The 23,744-nt window shown below is 45.0% G+C and overlaps 7 non-coding genes and 2 pseudogenes across 7 annotated transcripts; all 9 read left to right on the plus strand.

Annotated features, from left to right (window-relative positions):
• The first annotated feature begins 5,969 nt into the window (after positions 1 to 5,969).
• LOC130332264 (U2 spliceosomal RNA) lies at positions 5,970 to 6,170 on the plus strand (annotated as a pseudogene).
• Positions 6,171 to 8,249: 2,079 nt separating this feature from the next.
• Positions 8,250 to 8,440, plus strand: LOC130332195 (U2 spliceosomal RNA). The gene has a single exon (XR_008874924.1). It is a non-coding gene; the product is annotated as a U2 spliceosomal RNA (small nuclear RNA).
• Positions 8,441 to 10,528: 2,088 nt separating this feature from the next.
• LOC130332196 (U2 spliceosomal RNA) lies at positions 10,529 to 10,719 on the plus strand. The gene has a single exon (XR_008874925.1). It is a non-coding gene; the product is annotated as a U2 spliceosomal RNA (small nuclear RNA).
• Positions 10,720 to 12,805: 2,086 nt separating this feature from the next.
• Positions 12,806 to 12,965, plus strand: LOC130332270 (U2 spliceosomal RNA; annotated as a pseudogene).
• Positions 12,966 to 13,659: 694 nt separating this feature from the next.
• LOC130332268 (U2 spliceosomal RNA) lies at positions 13,660 to 13,847 on the plus strand. The gene has a single exon (XR_008874987.1). It is a non-coding gene; the product is annotated as a U2 spliceosomal RNA (small nuclear RNA).
• A 2,079-nt stretch (positions 13,848 to 15,926) lies between these two features.
• Positions 15,927 to 16,117, plus strand: LOC130332185 (U2 spliceosomal RNA). The gene has a single exon (XR_008874915.1). It is a non-coding gene; the product is annotated as a U2 spliceosomal RNA (small nuclear RNA).
• A 2,096-nt stretch (positions 16,118 to 18,213) lies between these two features.
• Positions 18,214 to 18,404, plus strand: LOC130332197 (U2 spliceosomal RNA). Its single transcript, XR_008874926.1, has one exon. It is a non-coding gene; the product is annotated as a U2 spliceosomal RNA (small nuclear RNA).
• A 2,088-nt stretch (positions 18,405 to 20,492) lies between these two features.
• On the plus strand, positions 20,493 to 20,683 carry LOC130332198 (U2 spliceosomal RNA). The gene has a single exon (XR_008874927.1). It is a non-coding gene; the product is annotated as a U2 spliceosomal RNA (small nuclear RNA).
• A 2,096-nt stretch (positions 20,684 to 22,779) lies between these two features.
• LOC130332199 (U2 spliceosomal RNA) lies at positions 22,780 to 22,970 on the plus strand. Its single transcript, XR_008874928.1, has one exon. It is a non-coding gene; the product is annotated as a U2 spliceosomal RNA (small nuclear RNA).
• Positions 22,971 to 23,744: the final 774 nt, after the last annotated feature.

Consider the following 23,744-nt stretch of genomic DNA (forward strand, 5'->3'; position numbering starts at 1 on the left):
CGCACACACACACATAGATATAAACGTATTCTCCGTTGAGATATTGCAGCCGCTGCTGTGTCCAGGCCCAGGAGCCTTAGCACTGTGCTGTGATGTCACTCAATACCACTGACATCACTAGGTGTAAACAACATCTCTCCTTTGCTGTGTATGTGACTATGGAGCTGTTTGGTGATGTCGTCTATTACGGCCTTCATAGAAGCAACAGGAGATTGTTGCATCCATCTAGAACCCTCAGAACTACAGTGCTATGATGTCACTCACTTCCACAGGCCTTGCAGAGTGTAAACAACAACAACCCAGCTTTGTTGTGTATGTAACCATAGGGATTTGTGATGTCACCTAGAACCTTCACAGCAGCGACAGCTTTATGAGGAGCATCAGCACTGCTCTGCCTGAGCAGAACCATCACCGCCATAGGTTGTCAAATAACCCGGATTTAACCCACACAGGTAAGTCCAATGGGGTGCAGGCATGTCCTCTATGCTTACAGCTTCCCGTGGGTGTTGGTTTGATACCGTTTGGGGACAGCCAAGGAGGCATCTGCAGGCAACAAAGGTAGGTGTGTGCTTGTGTGTGTGTTTCCTATGCAGATCCTAAGCCCAGTGTCACATGCAAGTAGGAGGAGTAAGAAGGGTTCCTGGCAAATCCGGGTTATGGATTGCATTTAAAAAGGCCCCGTGGGAGTGCAATGGGCCCCTGTCTTGCTGCTTAGCAATAATGGTATGGGTTTAGGTTCTGCTGTGTGTACTGGTGGTTGACTGCCCCCCAGCCCAGAGTGCATGGAAAATTGTCTGGCAGCCTCCCTGACAGCAAGCAGTGATAGTGCCCATGAAGGGGACCTTGTTGGGCCCGCCCCTTTCACGGTTATCGCTTCTCGGCCTTTTGGCTAAGATCCTGTGCGGTTTACCGGGCAGGGTAGGAGTCGGAAGGGGTGGTGATCGGGGCCCTCTTTTGCGGGGGGGCCCTGGATTGTTACTGGGTTGCGATAGTGGGTATCTTAACCTGCAAAAATGAGCGGAGAGAGGACTCGAGGACTCGAGGATACGGTGCGGATTTACGTTCCTGGCGAACACCGGGGGACGATTGGATTGGATCAAGTTGTGCTGGAGATTCTTCGCAAGCTCCAGTACCTTCAGGTATGGCATGTAATCGCTATGCAAGACTTCCCTAGGCAAGGGATTTACGATATAACCTTTTATGATTCTGAGGTTTGCCAGAGGGTCTACATGGACTTAGAAGTGATGAAGAGGAGGAATGAGCCAGCTATAATGAGTAAGGTGAAAGTGGAGCCATTATTCATGAATATGTCTAAGGTTGTTATAGTCCATATGTACAACCCGAAGGTTTCGGATGAGATGGTGACCAATTTTTTGTACCGATATTGTGATGAAGTTAAATTTCTTGGAAGACTCAAGAACAGACATGGGTACTTTAATTGTAAAAGGAAATTTGTTGTAAAATTTAAAAAGGACGAAGGAATGGAAGAGGGAAGGAAGAGTATACCACAGGTATTTTCTATTGGAGGAGAAAGAGGTTTTTGTTTTTATGAAGGACAGTTGCAGTACTGTAGACGTTGTCACGCTTATGGACATGTACAGGAGTCTTGCCCTGAGCAAGGAGTATGCTGCAGGAATTGTGGGAAATCAGGTCACAACTCGGGTGAATGTACTGAGAAGAAAACGTGTGATATCTGTGGTAGTGAGGAGCATTTGGCTAGAGGATGCAGTTTATGGTATAGAAAGAAAATGAGCTATGCTGACGCAGCAGGAAATAGAAGAGAGGAAAGAGGAGAAAGGCCATTTCCACGTGTTTTTGGTGTGAATGCTGAGGTGACTCAGGTGATTGACGAGAACTCTGTAAAAGGGAGTGCAGCAGGTGTGACAGTGCAGCACATGAATACTCAGGAAAAATCTGGAAAAGGGGAGGAGGGTGACTCCACTGGTGTGCATTGTGAGGAGACTGGTGTTGGTGAAGAGTTTACTGAGGTCAGTAAGAAGAAAGCACGTAAAGGGAAAAAAGAGAAAGTGGTGGAGAGTGTGGAGACTGTGTGTAGGGAGGTTCCCCCATGTGAAGAAACAATTGAGGATTTTGAATGCCCAAACCCAGTGGTGGGGGAGGAGGAGGGGATGGAGTTTCAGGAGAATGAGAGTGAGAGATCCCTAACACCTGGGCAGAGGGTGATTAGTGGGGAGGAGAATGTAACATCTGAAGAGGAGGAGAAGGAGGAGGAGGAGGGGGAAGATGAAGATGAAGATGCAAATGGAGGCTTTCAAGGTAAAAGTAAAAGGTGTAAGAAAGGGAGTTGGTCAGGGGATCAGACGGATCCTGTGTATGGAGGTGAGAAAATGATGGACAGGGACTCTCAAGTGGGGTCGCCTGATTGCTATGGGATGCTGCTAAGGAAGGTTGAAGGTCAGAATACTAACTTCTAGTTAAAATGGATGTTAAGAAAATGGATTGCCTTCTTTCCTTTTTAATGGCATTGGTTGTGGCTACTCTTAATGTTCGGAGTATAGGAACAACCATCAGAAGAGCAGCAGTTTTTGATTTTTTGGAGAATGTGAAGGGAGATATATTTTGTTTACAGGAGTGTGCAATTAAGTCTGCACCTTATGTAGATGAATGGAAGAGAGGGCAGTCTTTTTGGTCTACATGCACAGAGAATAAAAATGAAGGTGTGGGGATTTTATTGTGTAACAGGGACATTAAAGTTTTAAATTGCCAAGTTTTAGTACCAGGTCGTTGTATGGTTTTAAATTTTGAGTTTTTAGGCCAGAGAATGAGAGTTTTTAATGTATATGCGCCAGCAGAAAAACAGGCACGTGTGTTATTTTTAGAGTCTCTTAAACTTTTTATTCCTGGTCGTGATGGTACTATTATTGTTGGTGATTTTAACTGCATTAGATCCGTCAATGATCGTGAGAGCTCTGCTAAGGTTAGAACTGATATTACTTCAAATGTTTTAAACCAAATTATTCAAGACTTACATTATTCTGATGTTGGACTGATGGTTAGCACTGATGAAAGATACACCTATATATCAGATAGTGGCCGCTGTAAATCCCGGATTGATGACATTCTTGTCTCTGAGGGGATTAAGGTGGTCCGGTGCAATCAAATGATGTCAACTTTCTCAGATCATAAGATGGTGTCGGCAGAAATAAGTATTGCAGAGTCCTTTCATTTTGGTAGAGGGCTCTGGAAATTAAATGTAAGTCTATTAGAAGATGAAGAAGTAATGGCCGGTTTTAAAGATTTTTTTTTATCTTGTACTTCTAAACAATCTGTTTTTAGTAATGTTTTAGCTTGGTGGGATTGGGCAAAAAGTGAGTTTGCTAAGTATTTTAAGTTCATTTGCATAAGGAGGGCACAAGAAAAGAGGAGGGGTTATGAAAGGCTTATCTCACGTTTAGAAACTCTCTTTAAGTTTAAACATGTTGGTGTGGAGGTGGAGGAGGAAATTGAGAAGGTGAAAATTGAGATGAAGAACAGGTTGTTGGAAAGAGGTAGAAATATTGTTTTTAAATCCAAAGTTCAACATTTGGAGGAAAATGAACAATGTACAAGATATTTCTTTAAAAAATGTTTTAATGCTAGGGGTGTTTTTAAGTCTGTTTTAACTCCTACAGGGGAAGTTGTTGGTGATGAGATGGTGAAGGAGATTGGCAGATTTTATGAAACACTTTTTAGTAATAAGAGCAGAGCCAGTGAGACGGAGATGAATGATTATTGTAATATTTTAGAGAATAATGTCCCTGAAGGAAAAAGTGCATTTTTAATTGAGGAAGTTTGTGAAGGGGAGATCAAGCAGGCTCTGGACAAGACAGCGAAAGGGAAGACACCGGGCTGTGATGGCCTCCCCTTTGAGTTTTATTCAGTTTTTTGGCATATTTTAAAGCAAGATTTTACACGGGTGGTGCAATATGTTTTTAACTCAGGTATTTTAGCGGAGTCTATGAAGAAAGGAGTTATTACCTTGATACATAAGAAAGGTGATGAAAGAGATTTGAAAAACTGGAGGCCGATCACATTATTGAATACAGATTATAAGATCATTGCAAAGATTGTGGCGAACAGGATGAGTGACATAGTTGAGCACCTTGTTGGAGAATACCAAGTTTGTGCAGTGCCAAATAGGAGAATAACTGATAATTTATTAGTTTTAAGAGACTCTATTTATTATAGTAATTTTAATAAGAATGCACTTTTTGTGGAATCCATTGATTTTGAAAAAGCTTATGACAGAGTTGCTCATGATTTTATGTTTATGGTTTTAAAGCATATGGGTATTCCTGAGAAGCTACTGTTTGTGATTAAAAGTTTTTATTATGGGGCAACAAGTCAGATTTTAGTCAATGGACATGTGGGGCCGGGTTTTAATATTTTATCAGGAGTACGACAGGGATGCCCACTCTCCCCAATTTTATTCATTTGTGTCATTGAGGCCTTGCTCAAAAATGTACAGAAGGACAAATGTGTGAGTGGTGTTTTTATCCCGGGAAGTAATGGAAGGAATTTGAAGGTTTTAAGTTACATGGATGATGTGGTTTTTACTTGCACTTCCCAAGCTGATCTTAATAGAGTGAATTTGCATGTAAAGATTTTTTGTTGTATTGCTGGTATGAAAGTCAATTGGGGGAAGTGCCAATTGAGTAATTTTGGAAAGCAAGGAAAAGTGGTGGTGGATGGCGTGGATGAGAAGGAAGATATTGAAGTGTTAGGGGTTGTTTTTGAAAAAAATCTAAAAGGAGGGAAAAGTTATGAGAAGTTGGAGGAGAAGATAGAGAAGAAATTATCTTTTTGGAAATTGAGAAACTTGTCCCTTAAAGGTAAAGTTCTGATTTTAAAGGCAGTAATTTTGCCACTACTATTATATACTGCAATGGTTTTCCCACCCGGCAAATTATGGACCAGAAGGATGACAAGGAAGTTGTTTATTTTTTTCTGGGGTTCAAAGATGGAAAAGATGAAGAGGGAGGAAGTGATGAAGAGCGTGAAGAAAGGCGGATATAATTTCCCGGATATTAATCTGTTTTTAAAGACTCATTACTTTCTTTTAATTTATAAAGTGTCTCAGTGCAATAATTGGGTGGCAGACATGAGCAGGTATTTGGCAGGATGGTTGTTTTCCAAATGGGGCTGGTGTGAGAAGGATCTGAGGAGACCAATAGCGCAAGTTATACCTACCTTCTATGTGGTTCTCAGATCTTTCAGTGATCAATTTGGTTTGAGTTCCCTGGGAAAACCTGAGAAAAAGAAAATTGAAAATGAAATAAGAAAAAATGAGAGATTATATGAAGTACCATTCTGCACTACTGCTCAGTCTGTGAAGATCTGGAATCTTTTTAATGTTAGAGGATTATCCAATAGACAGAGAGATGTAAACTGGATGACTTTTCATGGCTGCCTCCCAACCAGAGCTTTCCTGAATGGACGAGGAATAAGAGTGAGCGAGAAATGTCCAAGAGAGGGTTGTGGAGGCAGGGAGGATACAGTGCACTTATTTTGGAACTGTTTTTATGCAAGAGAATTTTTTATGCTTCTACAGAGGTTTTTTTCTGCAATCACGGGATATGTTGATTTTAATTTTGAGAAGATTTTTATTGGTCAGGATTTTAGCAGGAGAGAGGACACACGTGAAAGCTGGATTGTATTTTCTGTTTTTAAAGAAGTTTTATGGGATTCTAGAAACCTGCTTGTTTTTAAAAATGTGTGTATTTCTCCAAGGGAGTTGAAGAGACTTTTTTTTGGAAGGTTGTTTATTATTTTTCTATTTGACAAGAAGAGAATGGGAGAGGAAGAGGCTGAAAAGATTTGGAGATACAAGGAATGGAGAAAGTTGTAAGTATCCTGATCAAGGTTTTGAATTTGTGCTTCTCTTATAGTTTTCTTATTGAGATATTTTTCCGCATGATGTTTTTTCAGACTTTGTTTAGAAGTGATGAGTTTTGGTAGGTGACCTGATGATCGCTTGAACAATAGTCTGTAACTGAGGAAAAAAAAAAAAAAAAAAATCTGTTCTTATCAGTTTAATATCTGATACGTCCCCTATCTGGGGACCATATATTAAATGGATTTTTGAGAACGGGGGCCGATTTCGAAGCTTGCTTCCGTCGCCCTATGCATTGACCCGATATGGCAGTATCTTCGGGTACAGTGCACCACCCCCTTACAGGGTTAAAAAGAAAGATTCCTACTTTCATTGCTACCTGCTTGCTGGCTAGCCAGCTAGCCAGCCCTGTGGGCCTTGCTGCTGCTGCAGCCAAAAAACAAAAGGTGGTGCTTCTGCTGCTTCTGCTTCTGCTTGTGTCTGGCCCCTGTTGGAGCGTCCAGGCACAGGACTTCTGCTGCTGCTGACTAAATGGCCTCCTTAATTGGATCATTTGAGTAGCCAGCACACCTGTGCAGGTAGGGCATGACATGATAGGCAGCTGCCTTGATAGCGGGTGGGTGCTGAATGTTCCTAATTGACAAAATAAGATTAATGCTTATGAAGAAATATAAAATCTCATCCCTTCCCCAATATCGCGCCACACCCCTACCCCTTAATTCCCTGGTTGAACTTGATGGACATATGTCTTTTTTCGACCGTACTAACTATGTAACTATGTAACATAACATGGGGGGGGGGGGGTCTCCTGGCTGTTCACACAGGTGTGTCATTGCTGTACATTGACCATGCATTGCTTCTGTGGTATTGCAAAGGCAAAGACAAATGCTTCCAGCCATCCATTGCACTAATGGATTGGTCATCAGCTGGCTGTCTATGTCCCGCATCAATATAGACCAAAGTACAGAGGGTTAGGCTATGCTATTGTGCACCTACCTGATGCATCAGAAGGTGCGAGGCCCTTGCTAAATTCTGTGCACAGACTTTGAGATCTATGCTTTAGACTGTATCTAAACCTGCTCCAACATGGACTGACATTCTGGCCTACTTTCAGCCGATGCGACTTGTCTGTCGCTGAACAGTCGCTTTTTATGTATTCAGCACCTATGTATAATGTTGTAAAAATGCTCTAGAAGCTAAAGTCGCAGAAATGTCACACATATTTGGCCTGCAACTTTCTGTGCGACAAATTCAGACAGGAAAAATCAGTATAAATCCTTAGAAAATTATCCCCCAGTGTCTCCATCTGCTGGCGGTATTGAATAAGCATTGCTGCACTGATGGGGTATGCATTAGACGAAAAAAAAGAAGAAAAAGAAGAATAATACGCCCAGAAAAGAGGCGAAAAGGAGAAAAACGTAAAAAAACGTGAAAAAAAAGTAAGAGGAAGAGAAGGGAAAAAAAGGTGGAAATGGGTTTAAAAGTGATTTCGGCGGAGAAATATATATATATATATATATATATATATATATATATATATATACGCGCACACACACACATAGATATAAACGTATTCTCCGTTGAGATATTGCAGCCGCTGCTGTGTCCAGGCCCAGGAGCCTTAGCACTGTGCTGTGATGTCACTCAATACCACTGACATCACTAGGTGTAAACAACATCTCTCCTTTGCTGTGTATGTGACTATGGAGCTGTTTGGTGATGTCGTCTATTACGGCCTTCATAGAAGCAACAGGAGATTGTTGCATCCATCTAGAACCCTCAGAACTACAGTGCTATGATGTCACTCACTTCCACAGGCCTTGCAGAGTGTAAACAACAACAACCCAGCTTTGTTGTGTATGTAACCATAGGGATTTGTGATGTCACCTAGAACCTTCACAGCAGCGACAGCTTTATGAGGAGCATCAGCACTGCTCTGCCTGAGCAGAACCATCACCGCCATAGGTTGTCAAATAACCCGGATTTAACCCACACAGGTAAGTCCAATGGGGTGCAGGCATGTCCTCTATGCTTACAGCTTCCCGTGGGTGTTGGTTTGATACCGTTTGGGGACAGCCAAGGAGGCATCTGCAGGCAACAAAGGTAGGTGTGTGCTTGTGTGTGTGTTTCCTATGCAGATCCTAAGCCCAGTGTCACATGCAAGTAGGAGGAGTAAGAAGGGTTCCTGGCAAATCCGGGTTATGGATTGCATTTAAAAAGGCCCCGTGGGAGTGCAATGGGCCCCTGTCTTGCTGCTTAGCAATAATGGTATGGGTTTAGGTTCTGCTGTGTGTACTGGTGGTTGACTGCCCCCCAGCCCAGAGTGTGCATGGAAAATTGTCTGGCAGCCTCCCTGACAGCAAGCAGTGATAGTGCCCATGAAGGGGACCTTGTTGGGCCCGCCCCTTTCACGGTTATCGCTTCTCGGCCTTTTGGCTAAGATCAAGTGTAGTATCTGTTCTTATCAGTTTAATATCTGATACGTCCCCTATCTGGGGACCATATATTAAATGGATTTTTGAGAACGGGGGCCGATTTCGAAGCTTGCTTCCGTCGCCCTATGCATTGACCCGATATGGCAGTATCTTCGGGTACAGTGCACCACCCCCTTACAGGGTTAAAAAGAAAGATTCCTACTTTCATTGCTACCTGCTTGCTGGCTAGCCAGCTAGCCAGCCCTGTGGGCCTTGCTGCTGCTGCAGCCAAAAAACAAAAGGTGGTGCTGCTGCTGCTTCTGCTGCTTCTGCTTCTGCTTGTGTCTGGCCCCTGTTGGAGCGTCCAGGCACAGGACTTCTGCTGCTGCTGACTAAATGGCCTCCTTAATTGGATCATTTGAGTAGCCAGCACACCTGTGCAGGTAGGGCATGACATGATAGGCAGCTGCCTTGATAGCGGGTGGGTGCTGAATGTTCCTAATTGACAAAATAAGATTAATGCTTATGAAGAAATATAAAATCTCATCCCTTCCCCAATATCGCGCCACACCCCTACCCCTTAATTCCCTGGTTGAACTTGATGGACATATGTCTTTTTTCGACCGTACTAACTATGTAACTATGTAACATAACATGGGGGGGGGGGGGTCTCCTGGCTGTTCACACAGGTGTGTCATTGCTGTACATTGACCATGCATTGCTTCTGTGGTATTGCAAAGGCAAAGACAAATGCTTCCAGCCATCCATTGCACTAATGGATTGGTCATCAGCTGGCTGTCTATGTCCCGCATCAATATAGACCAAAGTACAGAGGGTTAGGCTATGCTATTGTGCACCTACCTGATGCATCAGAAGGTGCGAGGCCCTTGCTAAATTCTGTGCACAGACTTTGAGATCTATGCTTTAGACTGTATCTAAACCTGCTCCAACATGGACTGACATTCTGGCCTACTTTCAGCCGATGCGACTTGTCTGTCGCTGAACAGTCGCTTTTTATGTATTCAGCACCTATGTATAATGTTGTAAAAATGCTCTAGAAGCTAAAGTCGCAGAAATGTCACACATATTTGGCCTGCAACTTTCTGTGCGACAAATTCAGACAGGAAAAATCAGTATAAATCCTTAGAAAATTATCCCCCAGTGTCTCCATCTGCTGGCGGTATTGAATAAGCATTGCTGCACTGATGGGGTATGCATTAGACGAAAAAAAAGAAGAAAAAGAAGAATAATACGCCCAGAAAAGAGGCGAAAAGGAGAAAAACGTAAAAAAACGTGAAAAAAAAGTAAGAGGAAGAGAAGGGAAAAAAAGGTGGAAATGGGTTTAAAAGTGATTTCGGCGGAGAAATATATATATATATATATATATATATATATATATATATATATACGCGCACACACACACATAGATATAAACGTATTCTCCGTTGAGATATTGCAGCCGCTGCTGTGTCCAGGCCCAGGAGCCTTAGCACTGTGCTGTGATGTCACTCAATACCACTGACATCACTAGGTGTAAACAACATCTCTCCTTTGCTGTGTATGTGACTATGGAGCTGTTTGGTGATGTCGTCTATTACGGCCTTCATAGAAGCAACAGGAGATTGTTGCATCCATCTAGAACCCTGAGAACTACAGTGCTATGATGTCACTCACTTCCACAGGCCTTGCAGAGTGTAAACAACAACAACCCAGCTTTGTTGTGTATGTAACCATAGGGATTTGTGATGTCACCTAGAACCTTCACAGCAGCGACAGCTTTATGAGGAGCATCAGCACTGCTCTGCCTGAGCAGAACCATCACCGCCATAGGTTGTCAAATAACCCGGATTTAACCCACACAGGTAAGTCCAATGGGGTGCAGGCATGTCCTCTATGCTTACAGCTTCCCGTGGGTGTTGGTTTGATACCGTTTGGGGACAGCCAAGGAGGCATCTGCAGGCAACAAAGGTAGGTGTGTGCTTGTGTGTGTGTTTCCTATGCAGATCCTAAGCCCAGTGTCACATGCAAGTAGGAGGAGTAAGAAGGGTTCCTGGCAAATCCGGGTTATGGATTGCATTTAAAAAGGCCCCGTGGGAGTGCAATGGGCCCCTGTCTTGCTGCTTAGCAATAATGGTATGGGTTTAGGTTCTGCTGTGTGTACTGGTGGTTGACTGCCCCCCAGCCCAGAGTGTGCATGGAAAATTGTCTGGCAGCCTCCCTGACAGCAAGCAGTGATAGTGCCCATGAAGGGGACCTTGTTGGGCCCGCCCCTTTCACGGTTATCGCTTCTCGGCCTTTTGGCTAAGATCAAGTGTAGTATCTGTTCTTATCAGTTTAATATCTGATACGTCCCCTATCTGGGGACCATATATTAAATGGATTTTTGAGAACGGGGGCCGATTTCGAAGCTTGCTTCCGTCGCCCTATGCATTGACCCGATATGGCAGTATCTTCGGGTACAGTGCACCACCCCCTTACAGGGTTAAAAAGAAAGATTCCTACTTTCATTGCTACCTGCTTGCTGGCTAGCCAGCTAGCCAGCCCTGTGGGCCTTGCTGCTGCTGCAGCCAAAAAACAAAAGGTGGTGCTTCTGCTGCTTCTGCTTCTGCTTGTGTCTGGCCCCTGTTGGAGCGTCCAGGCACAGGACTTCTGCTGCTGCTGACTAAATGGCCTCCTTAATTGGATCACTTGAGTAGCCAGCACACCTGTGCAGGTAGGGCATGACATGATAGGCAGCTGCCTTGATAGCGGGTGGGTGCTGAATGTTCCTAATTGACAAAATAAGATTAATGCTTATGAAGAAATATAAAATCTCATCCCTTCCCCAATATCGCGCCACACCCCTACCCCTTAATTCCCTGGTTGAACTTGATGGACATATGTCTTTTTTCGACCGTACTAACTATGTAACTATGTAACATAACATGGGGGGGGGGGGGGTCTCCTGGCTGTTCACACAGGTGTGTCATTGCTGTACATTGACCATGCATTGCTTCTGTGGTATTGCAAAGGCAAAGACAAATGCTTCCAGCCATCCATTGCACTAATGGATTGGTCATCAGCTGGCTGTCTATGTCCCGCATCAATATAGACCAAAGTACAGAGGGTTAGGCTATGCTATTGTGCACCTACCTGATGCATCAGAAGGTGCGAGGCCCTTGCTAAATTCTGTGCACAGACTTTGAGATCTATGCTTTAGACTGTATCTAAACCTGCTCCAACATGGACTGACATTCTGGCCTACTTTCAGCCGATGCGACTTGTCTGTCGCTGAACAGTCGCTTTTTATGTATTCAGCACCTATGTATAATGTTGTAAAAATGCTCTAGAAGCTAAAGTCGCAGAAATGTCACACATATTTGGCCTGCAACTTTCTGTGCGACAAATTCAGACAGGAAAAATCAGTATAAATCCTTAGAAAATTATCCCCCAGTGTCTCCATCTGCTGGCGGTATTGAATAAGCATTGCTGCACTGATGGGGTATGCATTAGACGGAAAAAAAGAAGAAAAAGAAGAATAATACGCCCAGAAAAGAGGCGAAAAGGAGAAAAACGTAAAAAAACGTGAAAAAAAAGTAAGAGGAAGAGAAGGGAAAAAAAGGTGGAAATGGGTTTAAAAGTGATTTCGGCGGAGAAATATATATATATATATATATATATATATATATATATATATATATATATACGCGCACACACACACATAGATATAAACGTATTCTCCGTTGAGATATTGCAGCCGCTGCTGTGTCCAGGCCCAGGAGCCTTAGCACTGTGCTGTGATGTCACTCAATACCACTGACATCACTAGGTGTAAACAACATCTCTCCTTTGCTGTGTATGTGACTATGGAGCTGTTTGGTGATGTCGTCTATTACGGCCTTCATAGAAGCAACAGGAGATTGTTGCATCCATCTAGAACCCTGAGAACTACAGTGCTATGATGTCACTCACTTCCACAGGCCTTGCAGAGTGTAAACAACAACAACCCAGCTTTGTTGTGTATGTAACCATAGGGATTTGTGATGTCACCTAGAACCTTCACAGCAGCGACAGCTTTATGAGGAGCATCAGCACTGCTCTGCCTGAGCAGAACCATCACCGCCATAGGTTGTCAAATAACCCGGATTTAACCCACACAGGTAAGTCCAATGGGGTGCAGGCATGTCCTCTATGCTTACAGCTTCCCGTGGGTGTTGGTTTGATACCGTTTGGGGACAGCCAAGGAGGCATCTGCAGGCAACAAAGGTAGGTGTGTGCTTGTGTGTGTGTTTCCTATGCAGATCCTAAGCCCAGTGTCACATGCAAGTAGGAGGAGTAAGAAGGGTTCCTGGCAAATCCGGGTTATGGATTGCATTTAAAAAGGCCCCGTGGGAGTGCAATGGGCCCCTGTCTTGCTGCTTAGCAATAATGGTATGGGTTTAGGTTCTGCTGTGTGTACTGGTGGTTGACTGCCCCCCAGCCCAGAGTGTGCATGGAAAATTGTCTGGCAGCCTCCCTGACAGCAAGCAGTGATAGTGCCCATGAAGGGGACCTTGTTGGGCCCGCCCCTTTCACGGTTATCGCTTCTCGGCCTTTTGGCTAAGATCAAGTGTAGTATCTGTTCTTATCAGTTTTCATGCTGGTGGGGATGGGTGCTGCATGGAGGATGCAGGTGTACCAGGGCTTTCCGGGGCTGGTTCTGAGGAATCAGCTCGACGGCTGCCCCGATGTGACCTGTTCCCTCCGGGTCTCGCCATGAGGCTGAGAGGGTCTAGAGCCGAGGTACTTTTGTGCCTCGGGGAGTGGTGACCCCGAGGTGCCGAAACTCACTGGGAGAATAGGCTCACTGAGTTGAAGCACGGGCACCATAATCTCTTCACCTTGTGGCACTCACCTCTTGATTCCCGGCCTTCTGGCTAGGATCAGAGAAATTTTTATAGATCCGGCCGGATGTCCGGGCAGTATATCTGCACACATTCACTTATTTATTTATTTTTTTGTCTCACTGTGTCACTTTTTGCGTGTTGTGTGTTCACAGGATTTGTCAGGATGCGGTAGCCCTTCTGGGTGTCCCTCCTGGCGGTCTAGGGGAGGTGTGTGTGGCCATTAGGTTCCGCACCTCCCTGCAAACACCCCGGGTACTCCTGCTTCGCAGGGTACCTACCGTAATCGGCTCTGCGGGCAGATACCTTGGCTAACGCCAAGGGGGATGCCGGGAGCATTTGTGGTCTCCTAGTAGCTTCGGCGAAAAGGGACATCGAACCTGGAACCTCGCAGGTACCTTTTGGTCCGGAGGCGAAGGGTAAGGTTTGTTGGGGGGCCTCTCTCCTATCGGAGAAGGGCTTGCGATAGACCGCATCCTTTGTGCACGTTTTTTTTAGTGTAACACGTTTGCACTTTTTCTTGCACTTTGGGTGAATCGAAAGCACGTTCCTCGGCTTTAGATAAAAAAAAAAAAAAAAAAAAAATCTGTTCTTATCAGTTTAATATCTGATACGTCCCCTATCTGGGGACCATATATTAAATGGATTTTTGAGAACGGGGGCCGATTTCGAAGCTTGCTTCCGTCGCCCTATGCATTGACCCGATATGGCAGTATCTTCGGGTACAGTGCACCACCCCCTTACAGGGTTAAAAAGAAAGATTCCTACTTTCATTGCTACCTGCTTGCTGGCTAGCCAGCTAGCCAGCCCTGTGGGCCTTGCTGCTGCTGCAGCCAAAAAACAAAAGGTGGTGCTGCTGCTGCTTCTGCTGCTTCTGCTTCTGCTTGTGTCTGGCCCCTGTTGGAGTGTCCAGGCACAGGACTTCTGCTGCTGCTGACTAAATGGCCTCCTTAATTGGATCATTTGAGTAGCCAGCACACCTGTGCAGGTAGGGCATGACATGATAGGCAGCTGCCTTGATAGCGGGTGGGTGCTGAATGTTCCTAATTGACAAAATAAGATTAATGCTTATGAAGAAATATAAAATCTCATCCCTTCCCCAATATCGCGCCACACCCCTACCCCTTAATTCCCTGGTTGAACTTGATGGACATATGTCTTTTTTCGACCGTACTAACTATGTAACTATGTAACATAACATGGGGGGGGGGGGTCTCCTGGCTGTTCACACAGGTGTGTCATTGCTGTACATTGACCATGCATTGCTTCTGTGGTATTGCAAAGGCAAAGACAAATGCTTCCAGCCATCCATTGCACTAATGGATTGGTCATCAGCTGGCTGTCTATGTCCCGCATCAATATAGACCAAAGTACAGAGGGTTAGGCTATGCTATTGTGCACCTACCTGATGCATCAGAAGGTGCGAGGCCCTTGCTAAATTCTGTGCACAGACTTTGAGATCTATGCTTTAGACTGTATCTAAACCTGCTCCAACATGGACTGACATTCTGGCCTACTTTCAGCCGATGCGACTTGTCTGTCGCTGAACAGTCGCTTTTTATGTATTCAGCACCTATGTATAATGTTGTAAAAATGCTCTAGAAGCTAAAGTCGCAGAAATGTCACACATATTTGGCCTGCAACTTTCTGTGCGACAAATTCAGACAGGAAAAATCAGTATAAATCCTTAGAAAATTATCCCCCAGTGTCTCCATCTGCTGGCGGTATTGAATAAGCATTGCTGCACTGATGGGGTATGCATTAGACGAAAAAAAAGAAGAAAAAGAAGAATAATACGCCCAGAAAAGAGGCGAGAAGGAGAAAAACGTAAAAAAACGTGAAAAAAAAGTAAGAGGAAGAGAAGGGAAAAAAAGGTGGAAATGGGTTTAAAAGTGATTTCGGCGGAGAAATATATATATATATATATATATATATATATATATATGCGCACACACACACATAGATATAAACGTATTCTCCGTTGAGATATTGCAGCCGCTGCTGTGTCCAGGCCCAGGAGCCTTAGCACTGTGCTGTGATGTCACTCAATACCACTGACATCACTAGGTGTAAACAACATCTCTCCTTTGCTGTGTATGTGACTATGGAGCTGTTTGGTGATGTCGTCTATTACGGCCTTCATAGAAGCAACAGGAGATTGTTGCATCCATCTAGAACCCTCAGAACTACAGTGCTATGATGTCACTCACTTCCACAGGCCTTGCAGAGTGTAAACAACAACAACCCAGCTTTGTTGTGTATGTAACCATAGGGATTTGTGATGTCACCTAGAACCTTCACAGCAGCGACAGCTTTATGAGGAGCATCAGCACTGCTCTGCCTGAGCAGAACCATCACCGCCATAGGTTGTCAAATAACCCGGATTTAACCCACACAGGTAAGTCCAATGGGGTGCAGGCATGTCCTCTATGCTTACAGCTTCCCGTGGGTGTTGGTTTGATACCGTTTGGGGACAGCCAAGGAGGCATCTGCAGGCAACAAAGGTAGGTGTGTGCTTGTGTGTGTGTTTCCTATGCAGATCCTAAGCCCAGTGTCACATGCAAGTAGGAGGAGTAAGAAGGGTTCCTGGCAAATCCGGGTTATGGATTGCATTTAAAAAGGCCCCGTGGGAGTGCAATGGGCCCCTGTCTTGCTGCTTAGCAATAATGGTATGGGTTTAGGTTCTGCTGTGTGTACTGGTGGTTGACTGCCCCCCAGCCCAGAGTGTGCATGGAAAATTGTCTGGCAGCCTCCCTGACAGCAAGCAGTGATAGTGCCCATGAAGGGGACCTTGTTGGGCCCGCCCCTTTCACGGTTATCGCTTCTCGGCCTTTTGGCTAAGATCAAGTGTAGTATCTGTTCTTATCAGTTTAATATCTGATACGTCCCCTATCTGGGGACCATATATTAAATGGATTTTTGAGAACGGGGGCCGATTTCGAAGCTTGCTTCTGTCGCCCTATGCATTGACCCGATATGGCAGTATCTTCGGGTACAGTGCACCACCCCCTTACAGGGTTAAAAAGAAAGATTCCTACTTTCATTGCTACCTGCTTGCTGGCTAGCCAGCTAGCCAGCCCTGTGGGCCTTGCTGCTGCTGCAGCCAAAAAACAAAAGGTGGTGCTGCTGCTGCTTCTGCTGCTTCTGCTGCTTCTGCTTCTGCTTGTGTCTGGCCCCTGTTGGAGCGTCCAGGCACAGGACTTCTGCTGCTGCTGACTAAATGGCCTCCTTAATTGGATCATTTGAGTAGCCAGCACACCTGTGCAGGTAGGGCATGACATGATAGGCAGCTGCCTTGATAGCGGGTGGGTGCTGAATGTTCCTAATTGACAAAATAAGATTAATGCTTATGAAGAAATATAAAATCTCATCCCTTCCCCAATATCGCGCCACACCCCTACCCCTTAATTCCCTGGTTGAACTTGATGGACATATGTCTTTTTTCGACCGTACTAACTATGTAACTATGTAACATAACATGGGGGGGGGGGGTCTCCTGGCTGTTCACACAGGTGTGTCATTGCTGTACATTGACCATGCATTGCTTCTGTGGTATTGCAAAGGCAAAGACAAATGCTTCCAGCCATCCATTGCACTAATGGATTGGTCATCAGCTGGCTGTCTATGTCCCGCATCAATATAGACCAAAGTACAGAGGGTTAGGCTATGCTATTGTGCACCTACCTGATGCATCAGAAGGTGCGAGGCCCTTGCTAAATTCTGTGCACAGACTTTGAGATCTATGCTTTAGACTGTATCTAAACCTGCTCCAACATGGACTGACATTCTGGCCTACTTTCAGCCGATGCGACTTGTCTGTCGCTGAACAGTCGCTTTTTATGTATTCAGCACCTATGTATAATGTTGTAAAAATGCTCTAGAAGCTAAAGTCGCAGAAATGTCACACATATTTGGCCTGCAACTTTCTGTGCGACAAATTCAGACAGGAAAAATCAGTATAAATCCTTAGAAAATTATCCCCCAGTGTCTCCATCTGCTGGCGGTATTGAATAAGCATTGCTGCACTGATGGGGTATGCATTAGACGAAAAAAAAGAAGAAAAAGAAGAATAATACGCCCAGAAAAGAGGCGAAAAGGAGAAAAACGTAAAAAAACGTGAAAAAAAAGTAAGAGGAAGAGAAGGGAAAAAAAGGTGGAAATGGGTTTAAAAGTGATTTTGGCGGAGAAATATATATATATATATATATATATATATATATATATATATATACGCGCACACACACACATAGATATAAACGTATTCTCCGTTGAGATATTGCAGCCGCTGCTGTGTCCAGGCCCAGGAGCCTTAGCACTCTGCTGTGATGTCACTCAATACCACTGACATCACTAGGTGTAAACAACATCTCTCCTTTGCTGTGTATGTGACTATGGAGCTGTTTGGTGATGTCGTCTATTACGGCCTTCATAGAAGCAACAGGAGATTGTTGCATCCATCTAGAACCCTCAGAACTACAGTGCTATGATGTCACTCACTTCCACAGGCCTTGCAGAGTGTAAACAACAACAACCCAGCTTTGTTGTGTATGTAACCATAGGGATTTGTGATGTCACCTAGAACCTTCACAGCAGCGACAGCTTTATGAGGAGCATCAGCACTGCTCTGCCTGAGCAGAACCATCACCGCCATAGGTTGTCAAATAACCCGGATTTAACCCACACAGGTAAGTCCAATGGGGTGCAGGCATGTCCTCTATGCTTACAGCTTCCCGTGGGTGTTGGTTTGATACCGTTTGGGGACAGCCAAGGAGGCATCTGCAGGCAACAAAGGTAGGTGTGTGCTTGTGTGTGTGTTTCCTATGCAGATCCTAAGCCCAGTGTCACATGCAAGTAGGAGGAGTAAGAAGGGTTCCTGGCAAATCCGGGTTATGGATTGCATTTAAAAAGGCCCCGTGGGAGTGCAATGGGCCCCTGTCTTGCTGCTTAGCAATAATGGTATGGGTTTAGGTTCTGCTGTGTGTACTGGTGGTTGACTGCCCCCCAGCCCAGAGTGTGCATGGAAAATTGTCTGGCAACCTCCCTGACAGCAAGCAGTGATAGTGCCCATGAAGGGGACCTTGTTGGGCCCGCCCCTTTCACGGTTATCGCTTCTCGGCCTTTTGGCTAAGATCAAGTGTAGTATCTGTTCTTATCAGTTTAATATCTGATACGTCCCCTATCTGGGGACCATATATTAAATGGATTTTTGAGAACGGGGGCCGATTTCGAAGCTTGCTTCCGTCGCCCTATGCATTGACCCGATATGGCAGTATCTTCGGGTACAGTGCACCACCCCCTTACAGGGTTAAAAAGAAAGATTCCTACTTTCATTGCTACCTGCTTGCTGGCTAGCCAGCTAGCCAGCCCTGTGGGCCTTGCTGCTGCTGCAGCCAAAAAACAAAAGGTGGTGCTGCTGCTGCTTCTGCTTCTGCTTGTGTCTGGCCCCTGTTGGAGCGTCCAGGCACAGGACTTCTGCTGCTGCTGACTAAATGGCCTCCTTAATTGGATCATTTGAGTAGCCAGCACACCTGTGCAGGTAGGGCATGACATGATAGGCAGCTGCCTTGATAGCGGGTGGGTGCTGAATGTTCCTAATTGACAAAATAAGATTAATGCTTATGAAGAAATATAAAATCTCATCCCTTCCCCAATATCGCGCCACACCCCTACCCCTTAATTCCCTGGTTGAACTTGATGGACATATGTCTTTTTTCGACCGTACTAACTATGTAACTATGTAACATAACATGGGGGGGGGGGGTCTCCTGGCTGTTCACACAGGTGTGTCATTGCTGTACATTGACCATGCATTGCTTCTGTGGTATTGCAAAGGCAAAGACAAATGCTTCCAGCCATCCATTGCACTAATGGATTGGTCATCAGCTGGCTGTCTATGTCCCGCATCAATATAGACCAAAGTACAGAGGGTTAGGCTATGCTATTGTGCACCTACCTGATGCATCAGAAGGTGCGAGGCCCTTGCTAAATTCTGTGCACAGACTTTGAGATCTATGCTTTAGACTGTATCTAAACCTGCTCCAACATGGACTGACATTCTGGCCTACTTTCAGCCGATGCGACTTGTCTGTCGCTGAACAGTCGCTTTTTATGTATTCAGCACCTATGTATAATGTTGTAAAAATGCTCTAGAAGCTAAAGTCGCAGAAATGTCACACATATTTGGCCTGCAACTTTCTGTGCGACAAATTCAGACAGGAAAAATCAGTATAAATCCTTAGAAAATTATCCCCCAGTGTCTCCATCTGCTGGCGGTATTGAATAAGCATTGCTGCACTGATGGGGTATGCATTAGACGAAAAAAAAGAAGAAAAAGAAGAATAATACGCCCAGAAAAGAGGCGAAAAGGAGAAAAACGTAAAAAAACGTGAAAAAAAAGTAAGAGGAAGAGAAGGGAAAAAAAGGTGGAAATGGGTTTAAAAGTGATTTCGGCGGAGAAATATATATATATATATATATATATATATATATATATATATATATATATATATACGCGCACACACACACATAGATATAAACGTATTCTCCGTTGAGATATTGCAGCCGCTGCTGTGTCCAGGCCCAGGAGCCTTAGCACTGTGCTGTGATGTCACTCAATACCACTGACATCACTAGGTGTAAACAACATCTCTCCTTTGCTGTGTATGTGACTATGGAGCTGTTTGGTGATGTCGTCTATTACGGCCTTCATAGAAGCAACAGGAGATTGTTGCATCCATCTAGAACCCTCAGAACTACAGTGCTATGATGTCACTCACTTCCACAGGCCTTGCAGAGTGTAAACAACAACAACCCAGCTTTGTTGTGTATGTAACCATAGGGATTTGTGATGTCACCTAGAACCTTCACAGCAGCGACAGCTTTATGAGGAGCATCAGCACTGCTCTGCCTGAGCAGAACCATCACCGCCATAGGTTGTCAAATAACCCGGATTTAACCCACACAGGTAAGTCCAATGGGGTGCAGGCATGTCCTCTATGCTTACAGCTTCCCGTGGGTGTTGGTTTGATACCGTTTGGGGACAGCCAAGGAGGCATCTGCAGGCAACAAAGGTAGGTGTGTGCTTGTGTGTGTGTTTCCTATGCAGATCCTAAGCCCAGTGTCACATGCAAGTAGGAGGAGTAAGAAGGGTTCCTGGCAAATCCGGGTTATGGATTGCATTTAAAAAGGCCCCGTGGGAGTGCAATGGGCCCCTGTCTTGCTGCTTAGCAATAATTGTATGGGTTTAGGTTCTGCTGTGTGTACTGGTGGTTGACTGCCCCCCAGCCCAGAGTGTGCATGGAAAATTGTCTGGCAGCCTCCCTGACAGCAAGCAGTGATAGTGCCCATGAAGGGGACCTTGTTGGGCCCGCCCCTTTCACGGTTATCGCTTCTCGGCCTTTTGGCTAAGATCAAGTGTAGTATCTGTTCTTATCAGTTTAATATCTGATACGTCCCCTATCTGGGGACCATATATTAAATGGATTTTTGAGAACGGGGGCCGATTTCGAAGCTTGCTTCCGTCGCCCTATGCATTGACCCGATATGGCAGTATCTTCGGGTACAGTGCACCACCCCCTTACAGGGTTAAAAAGAAAGATTCCTACTTTCATTGCTACCTGCTTGCTGGCTAGCCAGCTAGCCAGCCCTGTGGGCCTTGCTGCTGCTGCAGCCAAAAAACAAAAGGTGGTGCTGCTGCTGCTTCTGCTGCTTCTGCTTCTGCTTGTGTCTGGCCCCTGTTGGAGCGTCCAGGCACAGGACTTCTGCTGCTGCTGACTAAATGGCCTCCTTAATTGGATCATTTGAGTAGCCAGCACACCTGTGCAGGTAGGGCATGACATGATAGGCAGCTGCCTTGATAGCGGGTGGGTGCTGAATGTTCCTAATTGACAAAATAAGATTAATGCTTATGAAGAAATATAAAATCTCATCCCTTCCCCAATATCGCGCCACACCCCTACCCCTTAATTCCCTGGTTGAACTTGATGGACATATGTCTTTTTTCGACCGTACTAACTATGTAACTATGTAACATAACATGGGGGGGGGGGGGTCTCCTGGCTGTTCACACAGGTGTGTCATTGCTGTACATTGACCATGCATTGCTTCTGTGGTATTGCAAAGGCAAAGACAAATGCTTCCAGCCATCCATTGCACTAATGGATTGGTCATCAGCTGGCTGTCTATGTGCCGCATCAATATAGACCAAAGTACAGAGGGTTAGGCTATGCTATTGTGCACCTACCTGATGCATCAGAAGGTGCGAGGCCCTTGCTAAATTCTGTGCACAGACTTTGAGATCTATGCTTTAGACTGTATCTAAACCTGCTCCAACATGGACTGACATTCTGGCCTACTTTCAGCCGATGCGACTTGTCTGTCGCTGAACAGTCGCTTTTTATGTATTCAGCACCTATGTATAATGTTGTAAAAATGCTCTAGAAGCTAAAGTCGCAGAAATGTCACACATATTTGGCCTGCAACTTTCTGTGCGACAAATTCAGACAGGAAAAATCAGTATAAATCCTTAGAAAATTATCCCCCAGTGTCTCCATCTGCTGGCGGTATTGAATAAGCATTGCTGCACTGATGGGGTATGCATTAGATGAAAAAAAAGAAGAAAAAGAAGAATAATACGCCCAGAAAAGAGGCGAAAAGGAGAAAAACGTAAAAAAACGTGAAAAAAAAGTAAGAGGAAGAGAAGGGAAAAGAAGGTGGAAATGGGTTTAAAAGTGATTTCGGCGGAGAAATATATATATATATATATATATATATATATATATATATATATATATATATACGCGCACACACACACATAGATATAAACGTATTCTCCGTTGAGATATTGCAGCCGCTGCTGTGTCCAGGCCCAGGAGCCTTAGCACTGTGCTGTGATGTCACTCAATACCACTGACATCACTAGGTGTAAACAACATCTCTCCTTTGCTGTGTATGTGACTATGGAGCTGTTTGGTGATGTCGTCTATTACGGCCTTCATAGAAGCAACAGGAGATTGTTGCATCCATCTAGAACCCTCAGAACTACAGTGCTATGATGTCACTCACTTCCACAGGCCTTGCAGAGTGTAAACAACAACAACCCAGCTTTGTTGTGTATGTAACCATAGGGATTTGTGATGTCACCTAGAACCTTCACAGCAGCGACAGCTTTATGAGGAGCATCAGCACTGCTCTGCCTGAGCAGAACCATCACCGCCATAGGTTGTCAAATAACCCGGATTTAACCCACACAGGTAAGTCCAATGGGGTGCAGGCATGTCCTCTATGCTTACAGCTTCCCGTGGGTGTTGGTTTGATACCGTTTGGGGACAGCCAAGGAGGCATCTGCAGGCAACAAAGGTAGGTGTGTGCTTGTGTGTGTGTTTCCTATGCAGATCCTAAGCCCAGTGTCACATGCAAGTAGGAGGAGTAAGAAGGGTTCCTGGCAAATCCGGGTTATGGATTGCATTTAAAAAGGCCCCGTGGGAGTGCAATGGGCCCCTGTCTTGCTGCTTAGCAATAATGGTATGGGTTTAGGTTCTGCTGTGTGTACTGGTGGTTGACTGCCCCCCAGCCCAGAGTGTGCATGGAAAATTGTCTGGCAACCTCCCTGACAGCAAGCAGTGATAGTGCCCATGAAGGGGACCTTGTTGGGCCCGCCCCTTTCACGGTTATCGCTTCTCGGCCTTTTGGCTAAGATCAAGTGTAGTATCTGTTCTTATCAGTTTAATATCTGATACGTCCCCTATCTGGGGACCATATATTAAATGGATTTTTGAGAACGGGGGCCGATTTCGAAGCTTGCTTCCGTCGCCCTATGCATTGACCCGATATGGCAGTATCTTCGGGTACAGTGCACCACCCCCTTACAGGGTTAAAAAGAAAGATTCCTACTTTCATTGCTACCTGCTTGCTGGCTAGCCAGCTAGCCAGCCCTGTGGGCCTTGCTGCTGCTGCAGCCAAAAAACAAAAGGTGGTGCTGCTGCTGCTTCTGCTTCTGCTTGTGTCTGGCCCCTGTTGGAGCGTCCAGGCACAGGACTTCTGCTGCTGCTGACTAAATGGCCTCCTTAATTGGATCATTTGAGTAGCCAGCACACCTGTGCAGGTAGGGCATGACATGATAGGCAGCTGCCTTGATAGCGGGTGGGTGCTGAATGTTCCTAATTGACAAAATAAGATTAATGCTTATGAAGAAATATAAAATCTCATCCCTTCCCCAATATCGCGCCACACCCCTACCCCTTAATTCCCTGGTTGAACTTGATGGACATATGTCTTTTTTCGACCGTACTAACTATGTAACTATGTAACATAACATGGGGGGGGGGGGTCTCCTGGCTGTTCACACAGGTGTGTCATTGCTGTACATTGACCATGCATTGCTTCTGTGGTATTGCAAAGGCAAAGACAAATGCTTCCAGCCATCCATTGCACTAATGGATTGGTCATCAGCTGGCTGTCTATGTCCCGCATCAATATAGACCAAAGTACAGAGGGTTAGGCTATGCTATTGTGCACCTACCTGATGCATCAGAAGGTGCGAGGCCCTTGCTAAATTCTGTGCACAGACTTTGAGATCTATGCTTTAGACTGTATCTAAACCTGCTCCAACATGGACTGACATTCTGGCCTACTTTC

This window comes from Hyla sarda, unplaced genomic scaffold, assembly GCF_029499605.1.
Source record: "Hyla sarda isolate aHylSar1 unplaced genomic scaffold, aHylSar1.hap1 scaffold_373, whole genome shotgun sequence".
Classification (NCBI taxonomy): domain Eukaryota; kingdom Metazoa; phylum Chordata; class Amphibia; order Anura; family Hylidae; genus Hyla; species Hyla sarda.